The sequence below is a fragment of the Corythoichthys intestinalis genome, chromosome 8 (assembly GCF_030265065.1).
Source record: "Corythoichthys intestinalis isolate RoL2023-P3 chromosome 8, ASM3026506v1, whole genome shotgun sequence".
NCBI lineage: Eukaryota > Metazoa > Chordata > Actinopteri > Syngnathiformes > Syngnathidae > Corythoichthys > Corythoichthys intestinalis.
Window position 1 is genome coordinate 47,976,920 of NC_080402.1, and position 19,945 is coordinate 47,996,864.

General features: G+C 40.9%; 1 protein-coding gene across 1 annotated transcript in view; it reads right to left on the reverse strand.

Annotated features, from left to right (window-relative positions):
• The window catches only part of LOC130920524 (protein ELFN1-like), a 185,325-nt gene that overhangs the window by 146,165 nt on the left and 19,215 nt on the right, over positions 1-19,945 (reverse strand). The gene's annotated exons all lie outside the window — the stretch shown is intronic.

Here is a 19,945-nt window from a genome sequence, read left to right on the forward strand (position 1 = left end):
TTGTTACCGAACAAATACCACTCTATGCAATTCATAGCTCACATTTTCTAATCCCATTCATTTTTTAATGTCAGTGTTGTTCTTTGATTTTTTTCTGGTTCTGTTATAAAACAGAATCTAAAAAAGGCCATTATTACATTAAAGTTATCACACGGCCATGAAGAAAACAATTAATTGCCTTTTACCTATTTGGAAATAATCATAATCGAACCATTATGGCTTTCAAGATATTGTTTTTGTATCGAATCAAAACCTGTGAACATATGGTTCTTACAAATCGACTCGGCCTATTGTCAAAGATTCCCAACCCTAATAGTAACTTTAAGGAGTGTGCCTATTTTCTTTTTAATTCTTCATACCTGTGTTTAAGTACCAAAATGTACTTGCTTTTCGCCACCATACCTATACTAAAGATGTATTGTGGACAGTGCTAAAAAAATATTTGTCATTGATATGTAACGGTGGGGGGCACAGTGTCTGAGTGGTTAGAATGTCCGAGTCACATTTCTGAGATTAACTGTTCAAATCCCTGGTTCCGGACTTCCTGTGTGTTGCTTGCATGCATTTCAACAAATAACTAAGAAGGAAAGCAAGACTATCTGAGATAGAAACTTCATCCGCCATTTTATTTTGCCTGGCAGCCCAAAACTGATGAACCGCAATCTTCCCTGGTGCAGTGTTGTTTTCGTCAATGATGACGGTAACGAAAATATTTCGTCAACGAACATTTTTTTCAAGCCAATGATGAGTTAAAAATGTGTCAAGGGGAGACTAAAACATAACAGGACGAATGCCAGTCTGACAAGACGACAACGAGATGTGTGATATTTTCTTATCGTATGTGTCATTAGCACACATCGTACCAGTATTTGGTCGTGTCACTCATGTGACCCCCCCCCACACACATTTACCCACCGGTCCCCTTTCCAGACTCTAGACTTGCCTTCTGCGAAATACATGTCAGGTGCTGCTTGGTAAGTTTTGTTTTCTTATCTTGCCTAGATATGCCATGTTGCTTTAGCCTTTAATGGTCTGTGCTGAGTGATCATCCCACGCTAAATGTAACTTGTAGCGTAAGCATAGCGTTAGTATTAGCATTTAGCGTGGTGTCGTCTTAAACATTTTACATACTGGCATCCAGGAGAGTTTAATCAATTGAAAATAATGTACTGTTTCCTCTTGGGTGTGTATTATTAGCACAAAGATGGTCAATCAATCAATCAATCAATCAATCAATCAATCAATCAATCAATCAATCAATCAAATTTATTTATATAGCCCTTTACAGGCCATCAAAGTGCTTTACAACAAAGCATGGCTCAAGATAAATAAAAGGCAGGAAAATATTATACAATGACATTTTAAAAAAATAAAACATAATAAAACAAAGACGGCGCATCGCGATAAAAGTCCAGTAAATAAAACAATAAAACCGATAAATCCAAAGACATTAGAAAACCCTTAAGCAAATAAAACCAGGCTATCCTAATCTGTGTGAAAGACGAGTCTAAAAAGGTGTGTTTTTAGCCGAGACTTAAAAAGACATCCGTGGTGGTGCGGATTTCGGGGGGAAGGCTATTCCACAGCCTGGGGGTAGCAACCGCAAAGGCTCGGTCTCCCCACTGTTTAAGTTTTGACCTCGGAACATCTAAAAGAAGCTGGCCGGTCGAGCAAAGAGTCCTGCCAGCGTTGGTGATGTCCTTGTAGACAAGTGTGTGCTCGTCTGTCAATGTTCAATCCCAAATTGTTGGAAACCTTTTTATTTATTCATGGACTCTACAGATGAAAACATTTTGGCTAATTTTCGACTGAACTTAGACGAAGACGAAAACATTTTGAAAAGACTAAAATATGACTGATAAGTATTTTCGTCCAAAAGACTAAAGCCCCTTTCCCCTTAACACTGTCAAAATCCCGGGATTTAAATAGGCAGCCCCTGTATGTGAAAGCAATTTCCCAGGTCGACTGACACGGAGATTAAACGGACATTTCACGTCTTAGTATAATGTCCGGTAAAGTCCCAGGACGAGGCGTATGTGAAAGCAAGCGTTAAATTTCCGGGTCATAGCACAATAGCTGATGACGTAAATATCATGGCGTGCCGATCGTCACTTCCTCTTTCTTCACAGTAAGACGGAAAGTGGTAAACAAACATTGCAATTATCAACATTGCAAGCTGGAAATAGCTATATTAAACTGAAAACATAACAAAATTAAATCGCTCCTGGATCGTAGAGCCGAGGAAGAGAGTCCATCATCCATCTTTGAAAATGTGTGGTTCATTTTGTTGCCAATGTTTGGGTCCGCAATTGCGAAAACAAGGTTGTACCTCAAATCAGAAAACAACGGAGGGAGGCGTTCAAGGGTTTATTAAATACAAACAAAAACACATGTGATCACGGAAAAGGGAGAATAACACAATGCTTCCATGACAGTAGGTCGACGGGGATCAATAATACTAAACTAAGCAGTAGGCAAAGAGCCGATAAGACAACAAAACAAATACACTCACATACCAGCACAACGTAGAGGGTTTCAAAACAAGGACGGCAAGAAAGCTCCCACAAACAGTTCTGTAAAAAAAAAAAAAAAATCGCTATTTGACCAACATTGTGACAGCCGATGGCGACCAAAAATAATATAATGTCCGGGTTATACGTCAAATTGCGCCAGCAGCCCTCCTCGCACAGAAAGCGCCAGTGGGCAACACGGGACAAACCTGTGAAAGTGTCCAACCCGCGTCATTCCCGGGATATCTCTACATGTGTGAAAGCAATGACACGAGTAAATCCCGCGTCACCTTACACGGGAATTTACCTGGATATGTTTATCAAAGGGATTAAAAGGGCTCCCAAAAACAACAATGCTCTGGTGTTGTTCACATTCTGGCTGGCAGTTCGTATGGTACCTCTAGGACAAAGGAGCTTGGGTATAAGAGATGTCACAGTCGTCACAGAATGGCAGTGCCAATAAGATGTGTCATTTTCTAGGTTTAAACAATATTTTCTCCGTTATCAGAGGTCTAAGAAATTAGTAATTAGCATATTTAGATTCTTTGAACAACCGTCTTTCGCATCATTATTAATGATGTATGTAATGATGTAACGTAATTTTGGGTTTTCCTTATTCGTCATATATTCTCAGGTAATTATCCTCATTCTTTGAAAAAGATATCATATACCATACAGTAGGAGTGGGAACCTCAGGGCACCTCACGATACGATACGATTCGCGATACAAGGCTCACGATAACGATTATATCACGATACAGCGATTATCGATATATTGGTCAGAAATTGGATACAACTGTTGAAACGAAAAAAGAAAAAAAAAGATATTTAAAAATAGAAAAAATACTGTTTAAGTCATTTATTAAACAGTGACACCTTTTCTGTGCAACATTGCTGTAAAATATAAATCTACTGCAAATTGTGCCCCTGCACATATAGAGGAAACCAACCACGACCACTGATATCGCTTGGAGAGATCATGATGAATGGCACCCTTAATTTCTTTAAAGTTTTAAATCTTTAAAAAAATAAATAAATAAAAAGTGCCGTAGGTGTCAGCAGTTGAGCTTGGAGTGGGGCAATGATAAAATTGGTGGGTCTTTTCTTCGTATATGACCTTTGTTACTTGGTTTGAGCACTTCCGCTATCTGCTTCAGCATTTAAGATGTCAGACTTGCTCAGTCACAGTCTTCCTCACCTTAAAAACAACAAAATAAAACAAAAAATATTAGCTACTTCATAGCGTTTGAGTTGAAATCCTGATTTTTTTTTTTTTTTTGTGTTGGAAGTATTGAATTAAAAAAAATATGAATTGAATGTATAGATATTAAAAATTCAATAATTACCTATTTTTAATATGTAGGCTACATCAATAATTACCTATTTTTATTTAATATGTAGGCTACATTAATTATCATGCACATCACTTTATATATCTTGGAACCTATTCAAACCATTTTTATAGCTTATTGTATCAAAATGACAGTAATAACTGTTTGTGTAGTAAACTAGATTGAAATTGGTTCTCAAATAAATCGGTTAATTCATGTGGGCTTGTTCGATATTCATTTTCATCCAGTTTAGGGTCCTGGTTAATTTTATATCATTCAACACCAAATGTCATCAAAATAACACATGTAAATTAAAAAGTCAATTACATTGCAAAACTTTCTTACCTCAAGTGATGAAAGCGAAGCTCACAAACTCCAGTGTCCACTACGTCACCAGCTCCCAGTGAAACTTATTTTTCTTAGACAATTCTTGCATACAGCAAAGTCCTTGTTCACCTTACTTCCTTTCTTGTTTGTGTAAAATCTAAAGTGTGTCCCCATGTGTGATTTGTAGCAATATTTTTCTCATTTTTTCCTCCACCGTTCTCACGGAGCTTTTTTATTTTTTCAACCCACTTGGAGCTCCCTCTCTTCTTCTCTAGACAACTTGTGCGCACTTTACCCTCACCGCCACTCCCGAGCGCCCCTAGTGGACCGCCAAGGAATTGCTCAACAAACATTGAGCAGTTTACAGCATCCATACTCCATTGTATGGCCAATATGTTAAATAAAAGTATCGATTCTTGGCGGGAGCATATCGATAACCCATCGGGTTGCAAAATATCGCGATATATCGCTGTATCGAGATATTGTCACACTCTTACCATACAGTGTATCACATAAGTGAGTACACTCCTCGCTTTTCTGCAGATATTTAAGTATATCTTTTCATGTGACAACACTCACAAAATGATACTTTGACACAATGAAAAGTAGTCTTTGTGCAGTTTATATCATAGAGTTAAATTATTTTACCCTCAAAATAACTCAAAATATAGCCATTAATATATCTAAACCCCTGGCAACAAAAGTAAGTACGCCGCATGGGAACTACGTACATCCCTAAATGTCCAAATTGAGTACTGCTTGTCATTTTCCCTCCAAAATGTCACGTGACTCGTTATAGGAGTGCTGTTAGCATTGCTGCAGAGAAATTTTGGAGTGAAAATGACAAGCAGTACTCAATTTGGACATTTAGGGATGTATGCAGTTCCCATGCAGTGTACTCACTTTTGTTGCCAGGGTTTAAAAATTAATGGCCATATTTTGAGTTATTTTGATGAGAAAATGAAATACCTCTATTATATGAGCTGCACACAGACTACTTTTCATTGTGTCAAAGTGTCATTTTGTCAATGTTGTCCCATGAAAATTCATACTTAAATATCTGCAGAAATGCGAGGGGTGTACTCACTTTTGTGATACACTGTATATGTATCAATCTTACCCACGTAGAAAAAAATATTCTGAACAATTCCCAGTATGTCAATCTAGAAAAGTGGATACGGCACTCGTTAGAGGGTGAGGTTATACTACTATTTTGACTCCTGACGGAATACAAGGCGGTGCTGTACAAACGCCGGAGCCTGTTGACGTGACAGAACAACAATGTCACATCGTCACCGAATGTCAAAAGCGGGATGGTGAGGATGTGTGAGCACACACACACAAAGTACTTTTTTTTTCAGTGCATGTCACACTTTAAACACATTTGTGCAAACAGCTGCCAAAGAGCAATTCTCATCTCTCGCTTGCCTCACACACAAACATATAACGCATACGTGTAGGAGCTAACAAGATGATTGTTCCTAATGCAAAGTACGCCTACTCTGGGAAATTGTGGGATTGTTTGAGAAGGAACAATAATCATTTTTCTCTCGTGTGTTCCAACATATTCTTTCACACACAATCGCCTATTCTTATAATGATTCACGAAAGCATAGGGAATCACGTACTACCGAAACAATAATAAATGCTTGAAGTTGGAGGTATTTAATTTGTGTCCCGTGCACAAGTACACGCTCTCACAGAAATGCACAAAACATCATTATGTGATCCTTTTGCACAAATAAAAGCCTCCCCTATAATTAACATCTTAACGGACACCTGGTCCTCCCTGCAGTTGAACAAATAATCCACCCTTGAGCCTCTACTTCAAAGTCAAAGTGAATTACTTTGATCTTCTGTTTGCATTATAAAATAGTACCAGAGAAGTCCTTCTTACACACAAACATACACAAAATAAAAAAAGACTCGATGGCATGAATTTCAGTGTAGCGCAGTTGTCTCCGTGTTAGTATATCCTTATTCCTCCATCCCCCCTTAGATCTCCCGCAGACGTGCATTACCATGACAACGCCAGGAATCCTGGCTAACGACAAAACAGGGAGCCAATCGGGCTGGCTCGAGTGTCATGTCATGCTGGCGGACGTCATCTTGAATTACTCAAATTGTAACTACTGTGTTAGTTTTTGAAGGAGCCCTAGAAAAGGAAAAAGTAAGCTAACACTACATGCTTTAAACCGCAATGGCAGACCTTCTGTCTCTTTTCAGGGATAAATTGTAATATAAAGACTTTTTTTGTTTGTCTACTCATTAGGGCTGCAAGTAACATTTATTTTTATAACCATTTAATCGGACGATTAATTAAACGAATAATCGGATATGTGTAACTTTCTGACTTAACTGTACTTGACAACTGTACTGTTCTATGTACCGTAATTTTCAGACTATAAACCACTTTATTCCCTCATTTTAAATCCAGCGGCTTATAGTTCAATGCGGCATATTTGTTAATTTATTTGTGTTAATAGGTAAAACTTTATTTGACAGCAGCATCATAAGACTGCCATAAGACTAGGGATGGGAATTGATAGGATTTTTACGATTCCGATTCCATTATCGATATTGATTAACGATTCGATTCTTTATCGATTCTCTTATCGATTCTAATTTGGGGAAAAAGAAGAACAAACGTTTTGATTGGCATTGAGTTTGTTTAATCAGAAGTCACAACCTTAAAAACTCACAACAAGGTCAAAAGAGGCCCAAAGCCTCAATATTAACCGTGGCAATAAGTGGCAAATGCACAAGAATGTAACATTTTACTGAAACATTTTTCTAATAGAAATAAAAAATATTGGTATATATTGGCATATAGGTCGTTGGTCTGCCGTTAGAAATATGTGTTAAACTTGCAGGGGTCCCCAAACTTTTTCTAGTGAGGGCCGCATAACTTTTCCCTTCTCTGATGAGGGGCCGGGGTCAGTTTGTAACAGAAAAAGTGTGACGATTGCAGGAGTGCCTAAATGTAAAAAAATTATTGTTTTTCAGAATGCCACAATCAAATAACCCTTTCTGGATATTTCACGGAACAAAAGTAAATAAAATAAAAATAATAATATAACAATAATTAATAAAAATAACACTATTAATCAAATAGATAATAACCAAATAACCCTCTCTGAGTTCTTCACAGAAAAAGGCCAGAAAATAATTAACACTATTGAGAAAAAATAAATAAATCAAAATGCTCTCTGGTATTGTTCAGGGGGCCGGACCAAATGTTGGGGCGGGCCGTAGTTTGGGGACACCTGTTAAAGTATTATTTACCAGTATATTGAAATGCATGCCTTTTAGTCTTTATGGTGCTTTCACGCTCAAGTGGGGGCGCCCTTGCGCTTCCTCACGCTTCCTTCCCCAAGAAGAACGCGCTCACGTGAAGAAGAAGAAATGCCGCAGCCAAGCGAGTTATAGTGACGGGATCTGTCGTTCACTTGAGTAAACGAATCCATTCCGGATCGTTCAGTAAAAAGATTCGTTCAAACGAATCGTTCAACGAATCGTTCGCCCCCCTCATCTCCCTCCCCGCCCAAATGAATCGTTCGGTTAGTGAACGGGAAGTGACGTTGCCGAACGAATCACCAAAGACCGTTTCGCAATATAACTGAACGGGAAGTGACATTCTTGGTCCCTCCCTCTCTCTTGCACACAGGCTCCTCATTGACCGCTCGTCGTAGTTTCAGTAATGAGTGACAGGCAATATCATTCTCCTTTCACAGACAGCCTCGTCTCCCTCCCGCTGCTGCAAAAGCGAGGGAGAACTTCCGCGTCGTCTGTCCTAGTTCTATGGGCTCAAAGTCATGGCTCGTGCTTGCATTTCGATTGAGGACACGGTTAAACATTTTCCTTTTGTGGGAGGAGCGGGGGGTTGGGGTCGGGGGCGCACGGACTTTCTTTAGCATGTTCTTGATCACATTTACAATGCTTGCTGTCACGAAAATAAAAATAAATCGAAAGTTTAATTTCAAAATATGGAACGACCAACACATCATATTTACCTCTCGCTCTGTTGTATTTTTGTTTTTATGCTAATCACTATTATTTTTAGTTACTATTGTTAAAACTATAAATGTAAATAGCTAGTTGTCGAATGTGCTGCTCTGAAATAAAGACAATACTACATTTTGATATTTGACAGTTTAATTGCAAATCAGTATTAAGATGATCGTATTGAATTTTTGCAGTGGTATTAATAAATAAATAATCCGGTCAACTCCCCTGTCGTCCCCGCATCTCAGATCGTCAAATGCTGACGAGAAATGATTGCTTGCTCTTTACGATGTCGCCTTTCTACTCTCATTAGTCTGTTAAGAAAAATGTAGACATATTGCGACATCTCCCGTGTCTGCGTGCGTTGTTTTGGGGCGCTTGAGTAGCGCATGATGGACGGATTGACATAATTTGTCAAACCAACCGACACGCTCTGACACGAAAAAAAAAAAAAAACACTCGGAAAAAATTGACATGTATATACAGTTTCATTGCAAATCAGTATTATGGTGATCGTATTGAATTTTTGCACTGGTATTAATAAATAAAATAATCAGGTCAGCTCCCCTGTCGTCCTCGCATTTCAGATCGTCAAATGCTGACAAGAAATAATTGTTTGCTCTTTACGATATCGCCTTTCTACTCTCATTAGTCTGTTAAGAAAAATGTAGACATATTGCGACATCTCCCGTGTCCATGTGCGTTGTTTTGGGGCGCTTGAGTAGCACATGATGGACGGATTGACATGATTTGTCAAACCAACCAACACCTGACACGAAAAAAAAAAAAATAAAACACTTGGAAAAAATGGACATGTATATACCGTTTCATTGCAAATCAGTATTATGGTGATCATACTAAATATTTTTTTCTGTGCACATATGAGGTAAATATCGCTGCCATGAAGCCTCCTTATAGTGACAGTTCTTTGCCCCCTTCATTGCCGTCACGCGACCGCAGCTCAGCTTTTGCTTGCCTCGTAGCTACCCGTGTTTTAAATTACTGTAAATTTGATAGTATGTGGTAAAGGCCGAGTTATACTTCCGCGTCAGACCTACGCCGTCAAGGAAGAATCGAGTTACGACCCTACGCCGTAGCCTGACGCGCATCTCTCGATTAGGTAGTCGCGAGTCTGTTGAGAAAAGTAGTACACTAAACCATGCTCGCTAGATTTGTGTGGTGTTTTTGTCTTTTTGAGCTGCATTTGATAGGCTCCACGTTAACAAATATGTGACAATTTTGACAAAGTCCTTTCCTTTCATTTTTTTATTCGTTCACCGCATATTCATTACTGGAAAGTCAAGTTAGCAGCAAGTTAGGTCAGGAACCGGAGGACCGAGTCACTGAACGGGAAGTGACAAAACTCAGTCTTGCCCCCCTGCCTGCACGCTGGCTGCTCATTGGCCACACATGGAAGTGAGTGACATACGCCCTGATTCTGTTTCCGGTCCCTCCTCTGCCCGCGATGAGGCTAGCGTCTGATTGGTCGTGTGCGATGTCAGAAGACGCTGCCGCTTGCTCAACGCCCTCCCACGCAGTGAACAAGCACCAACTTCATAGAACGAATCAGTGCAGATGGTGATTAGTTCGGTCTCGTTCACCCAAACAATGCGTTCAAAAAGAACGAATCGTTCGCGACCGATACAACACTAGCGAGTTAGTGAGAGAGGGAAGCACTGTTGCGACCCTACGTTATTTGTTAATGCTCTTAAAATATCTACAGAGGCAACGCCTGTATGTATCATCTTTTGTGTTGTTGTTGTGTGTTTCCACTCGCGATCGGACACTTAAATCCAGTTGTGTAGTGGTTTGAACCATGTGCTAATGCTAGCGAACGCATGCTAACTGCTTTGTTATTACTGAATTAGCCGCTAATCATCGCTGATTTACGTTGATGCAAACCTGTTTGTTATTGGGGACGACATTGATTTGTTTCATTTCTATTTTTAGTTTCACTCTTCAAGTGATGGTTGAATAAAGTCAGCAAATTATACCAACGTCTTCTGTATCGTAATTTCGGAGTTTAGCTAGCTGTATAGCTGTCTCTGTGAGGACAGTGCATTCTATTCCCTCCCGATGCAGTTATCTCCACTTTCCCTCCCGATGCAGTTATCTCCACCTTGCAATGATTGTAAGTCGTTTTGTTGTAATTTTTCCTCGTGAAGTGAAGACACACTTTCGAGAGTTTGAACCTACGTGCTGTCATTGTTATGTTTACATCTGCAATGCTCGTGCTAAACCATCATAACCTTTCATTTTCACCCTCTTTCCTGTTGAAGTGTAGCCAAACTTTGGAGCGGGTGGTTCTTGGCGCCATGCTAGTTTGATGTGTTTGGACAACAAGACAGTCACGACGCAATATGCGTCTTCAGGACTCGTTAAAGGGATCGTTAAGGCTTTTTCATTGTGATGTCGAGGCCTCGAAACACTAGGAACCGGTTCCGAATTGGAATCGGATTTCGATTCCCATCCCTATAGACTGTCAAATATGACATGATACTATCATGGGCATTAATGAATGCTTACGATAGATGTCATTCAGTGTCATCCGGCAAATGATGTCACTAACTCCATTTATGTCCAGCTCGGATCTTTTACATCCGTTCAAAAGTGATACAATTTGCGGGATAACACAAAATTACATCTGTAATAAGCATTAATTGATATTCATGACAGTGTCATGTCATAATTATGATTGTCTAATGACAGTCTTATGGTGCCACTGTATAACAAGGTGTTACCAAATACCATAAATATCAAATATTGAAACAACTGGAACAGTAACTGAAGAAATAGTTAACACAGAACATGAATTTTGATTGTTATTCACATGTGTAGCGCTGCAATGCATGATAGGAGGCATGTTGGATGACAACAGTGTTGACAGCAGGTGGCAGCAGAGATTGACTGTCTCCCTTAAGGAAGCAGTGATGGCCAAATGCAGCTTCTTGAAGCAATCAAGCTTTGCAGCCAATTGGTTCAAAGCTTCATGGTGGTTCATTTGGTCTTATGATAGTCTATGATGCCGCTGTCAAATAAAGTGTTACCAGTTAATATCTTTTGGTTTAAACATCCTATAATACAGTGAGGAGAGCTGCGGCTTATAGTCCAGTACAGTTTATCTATGAACAAATGTTATTTCTTGGGCTGCAGCTGTCGAATATTTTAGTAGTCGATTAATCGATCGACTAGTTAGATCGAATAATCGAGTAATCGGATAAGGAATATGAAAATTTAAAATACCTGAGGTGAGCCTCAAACGGTATAAAAAAATTTTTTTAATTGAGAATCTATCTACAACAAAAGAACAATTGGCTAACTTACATAGAAAAGGTCCGCTAGCTTAAATGTTATAAAATGCTAAAGGTTTTTTTTCTTTACAATGCTATTATCAAATAGTTCAGACACATATTCCCTAAAAAAACAGCTATATGTACCTATAAACTAAATTAAGAATGCATTAAAAAACATTAGCTCAAACAAAAGGGCAGTGTATCCACCCTCATCAATAAAACCATATGCAAACACTTTCAAAATAAACCATTACAATGCCACTTTAATTAAACGAATACTTGAAGCAACAAAATTTAATTCTAATATATATTTTTTCTAATCAAATACTTGAGTTAATCGATTAATCGTTGCAGCACTAGTTATTTCGTGTCAAAATTGGTGGGTGGCGGCTTATATTCAGGTGCGTCTTATAATGCGAAAATTACAGTAATGAAACGAAGAATCCGATACATGTCACTTTTTTCGATAACCTTCACAATTTAACTTGAAGTTGTTTAAGGCAAATAACAGTGAAGACAAAACGGATGACTATTTCATTCCCCCCAAAAATTATTACAGCTTCCCGACTTAACTGTACTCGACATCTGTACTGTTCTAAATACATAAAACCTGAAATTAAAGTTTTTCATAAAGGTTCTGAGTATAAAACATTTAAAGAATTTCTCAGTACACAAATCAGACAAAAATCCTGTTCATTCAAATAGTGCTGCTGATTGACATTTTTTTCTAGTGTGCAAAGCTCTGATATAAATTGTGTCAATGGCTCATTTATTTTCTTTAAACAAAATAAACAACAAAATAGAATAATAATAAATATACATCCTCAACAAAAAAAAAATACTTTCAAAAGTATATAAAGCCCTCTCATGTAACAACTCTACTTGCCTACCAATCGAAAAATGGAATAACGAACTTTCGGTAACATTAGATAATAACTATTGGTCCAACATCTGTAAAAATACATTTATAATGACAAAGAATAAGAACCTTCAGCTTATACAGTTCAAAATACTGCACAGATGGCATATTACTCAATCTAAAATGCACAAAATGGGGTTCTCCCAATCCGATAAATGTACAAACTGCAACGAAGATACTTCAGATACATACTTTCATGCTCTTTGGCAATGTAAACCAATACAAGATTTCTGGGCACAGGTAACGAAGAAACTCTCTTTCCTATTGAACTGCAGGATTCCATTGTCTCCAACTCTTTGTCTGCTTGGCGATCTGATTACAGTGAATATCTCTATCCATCAAACCCGTCCACTACTAGCAAGTCTAACGATAGCCAAAAAAACAATATTGTTGAATTGGAAAAACAAACAAAACATTAGCATTAACCAATGGCTAAATCTAATCATTGAATATATAACATTAGAGAAAATATCTGCCAAACAGACAAATAAAATGGACAAATACGAACAACAGTGGGAAACGGTCGCAAGAATGATGAACATAGAATAAGGATTCTCTCTCACCTGTGAAGGAATGCCACAAAAATAATAAAAATGTACACATAAATTGATGTATGCGGGGTGTCCAGGGAAGTTGTATGCATCCTTCTGCAGCTGGAAACACGACATGTTTAAATCCAAACTGTTTTTGTACACTCCCAACAGCATGTAATAAATACACTTTCTTCCTTCACAGTTTAGTCGGTCAATGGGCTTATTTTACAAGGATACTCACAGACAATTTGGTTTCCAGCTGCTGGGGAACATATGCAACTTTTTTTTGGAACACCCTATATATTATCAGACTTGGAACAATTAAGGAACTATGCGTAAATAATACACTTCACCGGTCCTTGGCATACATCTAATGGTGTTTGATAAACCTCTTCTTCTGTCAGCTTTACAGGTGGAGTTTGTTGGCGTCCTGCCCTGGGCCGTCCCGTCGCCGGTCTTGGCCCCCGGGATTTTCGGCCGGGGCTTATCTGGTTGCGTCTGGCTGTGCGGGGGTCCCGTCAGGCGCGCGCTGGTGTCGTGGGCGGGTGGGGGGGCCGCGCGGGTGCCGGTCCGGGGCCGCGGCCCTTCCCCGGCCGGCCGGGGTTGGGTGGGGTGGAGATGGGGTGGGGGCCGGGGGGTGCATGCAGCAGCCATGGTTCCCTCCCAGGTCCGCCCGGCCGGAGCCGCGTCTCCCTGTACCGGGTGCCGGGGAGGTGCCCTCTGGTGTCATGCCGCGCGCCCCTCCTGGCCCGGGGGTGGGTTGTGGGGGGCGCGCTTCCGTCCCCTTGGTCTGCCTCCGGCCCTGTCCGCCTCCCTGGGCCGCGGCGGCCGCTGCTGCCCCCCGGCCGGCGGGGTCGTTGGCGGGGCCTCTTGGGGCCCGCGGGGCCTTGGGTGAGGCTTGCTGTCCCTTGCCGGTGGGGTGGACGTCCCCTGGTCGCCGGCGCTTGGTGTGGCGCCTGCTCGGAGTGCGGGGTGGGTGCTCGGTGGGTGGGGGGGCGGTCGCGGAGGCGCCGTGGGTGGTCTGGGGCGGAGATTGATCGGGGCCCTGACGCCTCTTCTGCCCTGCGGCCGGTGGTTCTGGTGGACGGGGCCACGCCCGCGGGAGCCTGCCTCTTAACTCACGCACTTCTCACTTCGGCACTGTAAATATTTTTCACCTTGGCACTTACATGCTCATACATTTCTCCGGGGAGAGTTGGGACGGGGCTTTACAGTCCCGGCCTGGCTCCCCCCTGTTTTTAATGCACCACACAGTCGGGAACCTGGCAGCCACAGTAATAGGGTGGTAGGTGGGTCCCACACTTTTTTATATGGCGTGGCTCCTGGGGTGTGGCCTCCCCTCTGTCTCGGCTGCCGGCCGCGGGAATAGGTTGGGGGGTCGGGTCTCCGATCTTGCATCGCCCCGTGGCAGTTCCTGGGCGTTCTCCTGCCTCCGCCTTCCCCTCTCTTCTCTGGCTGGGCATCCGCCCTGCGCTCCGTCGCGGGTCGCTGACTGGGCGCCGGTGTATCAGCGGGGTGTCGCCTGCACCGGCGGGGGACCCTGCCTTGCCTGGGGCTTGGTGGGCCGCTGGGGGTCCCGTGGCGTGCCGTGCCGTTTGGGGGGCTGCGGCTGTGGCTCGTGGCCCGGGTGGGCGGGCGGGGGTGGGTGTAGGCGTGGGGTTGGTGATGCGTCCCCTCCTGCCATCCCTGAAGGCCGGTTGATGGGTGCGCGGGTGGCCCGGGGGACCACCCTGGGTCCCGGGGGGGGGGGACGATGGCTCCTTTGCTGGGCTGCGGGAGGAGGGATGGGCTGCGCATAGCCCCCCGCCCCCACGCCCGCCCTCCCTCCCCGGGCTGGCTGGGTGGGGGCCGTGGCCCTGGGTTGGCGCCCGCGCGGCTTCTCCGCCCGTCTGCGTGGCTGTCGCGCGCCCGGTGGGGCCTGCGTGCTGCTGGATGTGGTAGGGCATTCTCGGGTCGGGGGTCCCGGTGCCGGGATTGGCGATGCGGCGGCGTAGGGTTGGTCGCCAACGGGCTTACTCATAAGAGATTCACACGATTACTGGGTTCTAGATCACAGAACTGATTTGTGTACACTCTACCCCTTTCAATCACTTAGCTTATAGGCTTATAGACACCCCCACCCCCATTCTCCTCTTTCACTGGCCAATAGGCCCCCACATGGTGTAAACCGGAAATACATCTCGCTGACGATAGCACCAGCATGTTAGTAACTAGTTTAGATGTTCAATGTATTTCTAGTTGTTGTTTGTGTATGTGTTTCTTTTCCTTCTTCTCTTGTATTTCTTTTCTTCTGTCCCCCCATAATCCCTTCCTGTTCGCTGCTTTGTCATAATAAAAAGGTATTTTGAATGATCACAATGGGAGTATGTCAGACTCTCAATGTGAAACATTAAAACTGTTCAGAATCTGGGCACTTAGACTTCCATTCTCTGTGTCAAACAGCTGAACAGGACAGGTTTAAAAAAAATAAATAAATAAATAAAAAAATATAGAATAAGGAGGAGGCAGACTGTAATGAATCGGTTTTCTTTATCAAACAGTCGTTCATAAATACAATCCAAATCCAATTTCAAAGCACACTCTCTTGTATGACAATTTACAGCTTGAATGGGAATGTGTTAAAAGGAAACTGTTATGTGAATGGGTTTATGTGTGTGGTTTCTTTATAAAAAGAAATGAGACAACTTTACAATCTAACAATAACTCAAGTGCTAATATGCTTCTCTAAAATACAATACAAACGGACACTTAAGACACTGATTAGCAAAATCGCCAACTACCTTAGCGCTTTGTACTAAGTAGTAGTGTCTCATCAACAAAGAATACAAACAATACAATTGGCTTCATTTACTCACCTCTGACAGAAGCACACTGGATCTAACAATACAAAAGACAATCCAACACTCGACACTTCGTAATTTGTTTAATTCAGCAACCCGACCTGGGTGTAGCAGTGAACTCTCTCTTGTTCTATTCACTGGAGCACACGCGCAGCCCCCATGTTACACACAAACAAGGACCCAAACTGGACAGTTCATCGCTGCCGGCAAAAATCGATTATCAAATTCGTTGGCAACTTATTTATTAGTCGATTCAATTGATTAGTTGTTGCAGCCTTACGACTCATCATAACGTGGCTAGTAATGTGTATGTTTCTGAAGGAAATCAGCTCTAGAGGTTGAATTTTTCTGAGATGTTGTGGAGTTATTAGAGTGGTGTTTTATAATTGGTCATCAAAATTTCTGTCTGCCTCCAACCAAAAAATGAAAATCCAAATGTTTCACAATTTATGGTCACCCATCAGTCTAGTATATGTACTTTGATTTTGGTATAACAAAATTTTGGAACAGGTTGTTAATTGAAGGAGTCATTTAAATGTTTTAAATTAACCTCACTGTATGCTTCGGAGCACAGGTGAAAGCTTTTTTTTTTTTTTTTGCCACGGCTTCTTGAGACTTTTTGTAGGTCTAAGGATGATGGACAGGCCCACCAAATTTCATGTTCCTCAGTAAAACTATCACCCAGGGCTGATCTTTTTATGACCCAGTGGAGTAATCAGTTTTGTGCTTTCTTGCCTGCACAACCCGAAAGGGCGGATTTTCTGCGTCTCTTTGTCCATGGCTTCTTGCCAATTTTTTTTCTGGGTGTAGTCATGATCGTAAGGCCTACCAAACTTTGTGTGATTAAGTGAAACTATCTTTTTTATTTTTATTTTTTGAAACCCAACGTTTGGTGCTGACATTTCGAGGGTCACACTTGCAACCGCTCGGTCAGACATGATTTTCCGCCTGGAGACTATTTGGTGAGCTGTTGAGTATGGAAAAGCAAATTTGCCACGTGCTAGGGTCATAATAATAAAATGCAGTTTAAAAATAAGCTCTGTGAAAGAAATTTTGGTGAATCAAGCAAGACATTCATAATCAGAAGATAAAAATCACAGTGATACACACACGCACAAACACACACACACACACACACACACTGGGAAAAAGAGATGATGTGATGTCAGGAGCAAAGTCACATCATCTTGGAGAGAAAACAGGCCAGAATCTCATCACGGCAAGTCCAAATGAGATTAGCCCTGCAGCCTTGCTCTTATATAGAAGTCAATACATCAGTCATCCCTCTCTGGCTCCTTCCCCCGACAAATTGCATTAAAGCACAGAGATGTCCCTCACAATCAGACCCAGATTGCTTGGGCCGGGCTGCTGCGGGTGGGAGGGGCCGCGCAAGGCTTTGTGCGTCACGGCCAGCACTCAAGGACGGACTGCCAGCTATATACGCTTGCGTCTGAAACCACTGCTGCTATCACAGTGACAAAGCAATATACTTTATGCATGGTCATATCATGAAACAGATGATGACTTCAAAGGGAGGGAATCAACATCATGCTCTTCAACCCTCTACTTTTTTTTCTTAAATGTTATTATATTCCTATAGAATGGGGGTCTCAAACTCAAGAGGCAATTGTGGCCCACGGACAATATTTGGCGGCCCTTATTTGACATCCAATTGTAGTACAGTATTAGTGTTGCCAGCACGTATTTTCCAATGGCAAATAAAACCAAACTATAACGAATTATAAATAAAACGGATGAGTTTATTGCAGGATCAGTTGGGGCGGGGGGGGGGGGGGGGGTACTTAGAAAAGAGTAAGAAGAGTAAGAATAAAACAAGGCAAGTGTAGTAAAAATAAATATATATAAATATAAATAAAATTCCATTTCAGAATATTAAAACTTCAAAAAATAATTTAAAACAAATGTAATAAATTGAAAATTTGAAGAAGAATGAATACATAAATTCAAATATTTTACTCTAGGAATCTTATTTCTATATATTTTTGGAGGTAACACAACAATAAGGGTCCCTTAATTAACATGACTTCATCCATTTTTAGGCAATAACTAATGTTTAGCAACATTATAATAATTCATATAATCCCTTATCTAACATTAATGAATATATTAATTAACGTTAGTTAATGCATAACCAGACATTAACTAAACTAACGTTTAAGTAATAATGCAATACTTAACATTAATTCACATATACAATGGTGATTTAATACAGTTACTAATGTATACCCATCTGGGAAAGTGAGTATATTCTTCCAAATTGGGACACATTGCTCTGTGAGTCATTGGGTGCTGCGAACCTTTTGCACTTTTGCGCTTTGCAAACTTTATGTATGGTATTATTTAATATTAACTACCAAATATTAATCTTAAAATATGCAGCTAGGTGCCTCATAAATGTTACTTAACCATAGTTAATTACAACTGAATACTGTTTGGACCCTTATTGTAAAGTGTAGCACATGTGTCCCTTAACTAAGAAATTATAAATGCTTAAGTGCCTGCTCCTTAACCATAATTAACTATTACTGAATGCCTTTTGGACCCTAATTGTCTTGTAAAGTGGATCTCAAGTAACCCTTGGAGAGCAGATAAACTGAACCATTAATAGTTCAAACGACTGAAGTTGAAGCAATCACAACCAGAGACTTGTACATATTTTACTGAAAACAATAAAACATTATTCGAAGTGACATCATAACTTCAACAGTGAGTTACTGTCTGTTTATGCATTAACTAATGTTATAAAATATATCAATGTTAGACAGTGTCGTAATTTAATCACTGATTGCTGATTAGGCCTCAAAAAAGTAATCTAGTTAAAGGGGAAGATCGGAATTTTTGACATTAGGCTTAATCTTCGAGTTAGGAGAGATTTAATTAGTTGATGGAGTTGATGTCTCGCGCTAGCTTAGCCGCTCCGGAGCCATGAAACCAACAAATAACTGACAAACTGCATGGAAATTGTTGAAATCAACTCCACTGACTAATTAAACCCCTCTAACTCAACGATTAAGCCTAATGTAAAAATTCTGAATTTCAGGTTAGGGTTAACAGCAGATCAGTGCCAATGTAAAACAATGCAAATTGACGGCACAATAATCAACAACACACAAATGAATTGCACAGTGCAATAGACAAAAAGGTGGGGCCGGGCGCGGATGCACGGGCACAACCCAGAAGTATGCCGTACACACACGCGGTCAATTTGGCCACAAAACGTGGCGGCCACTAAGCACTTTACACTCAGTCGGACTTACAACACATCCCAAATATGCTAAATGAGCACGTCACCTCACCGCATAAATGTGCAACACGAATATGATGTAAACAATGCTTGCCAACTTGGAGCGATGACTGCCTGTCGTTGCAATGAAATCTACGAAACAGCTGCGCATGTAGGGGGTCCAAACTATTGCTGATACCCTCCAGATTGAAGGAAAAGTACTCACGTTCATTCATGGATGTACACAGCTCAACATTCCCTCGCACATCTCAAATGTTCGAATGTTGTACCCGCACTGGCAGCCTGGCCCACGCCTTTCTCAGTCCCAAAACACTTAGCGGTGTGTGACTTGAGACCAAAACAGGAAGTAGCTGTGTGCGGTTACCATGGAAACGCGTACTTTTTCTAGCATTTTCTATTCAAAATGCTCTTCGTGCATGACTACAATAGTCTTCATTCTACATACATTATAAGGCAATAACAACATAGTAACGCACAGACACTAAGGAAACAGACTTTAATTAAATTACTGGTTTGGAATTATGAACGCTTTGGATTACTCATTACTGAAAGAAAGTAATCAGAATACAGTAACGTGTTACTGACAACACTGATGTTAGATAATATGGGGATTACAGGGATATATGAATTATTATGTTACTTAAATATTAGCCATTGTCTAAAAATGCATTATAACTAATATTAATTAAGGGACCTTTATTGGAAAATATTACCATTTTTTCTTTTTTTTTTTTTTTTTGTTTTAACTAAGAAATCTCTTGCTAATTAATTAAACCAACGATAACTTTTGAATAGATGTCCACTGTAGTGAACGTTGTCCCTGAAAAGATTTAACATGTGGTTGTGTTTTGTTTTTTTTTTGTTTTTTTTTTCTTAATTGCTTTGTTGCTCATCTGTCTCATAAATGTTCGGGCCTGGCCTC